This window comes from Amblyraja radiata, chromosome 7 (assembly GCF_010909765.2).
Source record: "Amblyraja radiata isolate CabotCenter1 chromosome 7, sAmbRad1.1.pri, whole genome shotgun sequence".
NCBI lineage: Eukaryota > Metazoa > Chordata > Chondrichthyes > Rajiformes > Rajidae > Amblyraja > Amblyraja radiata.
In genome coordinates, this window is record NC_045962.1 from 848,227 (window position 1) to 849,015 (window position 789).

Consider the following 789-nt stretch of genomic DNA (forward strand, 5'->3'; position numbering starts at 1 on the left):
TTTTGGCTCATATTAGCCATTGTCAATAATTTATACTGCCATAGTTACCCCATCCAGGTAAATTGGTATCTCCGAATATCTTTTATGAATGGGTACTGAATAGTATGCATCTTTTAAATTGATGTCTACCATAAAGCATCCTGGGAAATCCATGGTTAGCATTTACAATTTTCCATAAATGTGTAACCTGGGGCTTCTTATGACCCCTTGTATATCAATGATGGTGCGACATTCACCATCTTGGGTTTGTTGGTACCAAAGGTTCATATTAGGCTTCTTTATGACCCCTTTGTATATCTTCTCCAGTTAGCTAGTCCCTCATGTTCTTTTTTAGTGGGAGGGTAGACCCATTTGTGGTGCATGCTGAACTGGTAATATATGGTCCCTAGGTAAGGGACGTATCAGATATTAAACTGATAAGAACAGATACTACACTTGGTCTTAGCCAAAAGGCCGAGAAGTGATGGGTTTCTTAATTCAATTTTTATCCTTGAATACTTTTGGTATATAACTACCAAGTATGATAGTTCTTCATGTTCCCAACCCAGGTGTGTTTCCCCCCCCCCCCCCCTGTTAGTACAAACCCTTCACCTTTTATATGATGGTAGGAACCATACTTATCTGTCTTCACTGTTGTTTAGTGGTGTGTTCATTTCTTCGGTTTCTGGTTCCTTGTCTGTAGGGATGGTGTTGCTGGGGGGTGGCACATTTTCCATGGGGCCCGCTCTGGACCCTGGCCTGAAAGGGCTTACGGGGGTTGGCATGCGGGCCCCGAGCTTTCACCAGTAT

General features: G+C 42.7%; 1 pseudogene; it reads right to left on the reverse strand.

Moving 5' to 3' along the window:
• Positions 1-351: 351 nt before the first annotated feature.
• On the reverse strand, positions 352-465 carry LOC116975685 (annotated as a pseudogene).
• Between the last annotated feature and the right edge of the window lie 324 nt (positions 466-789).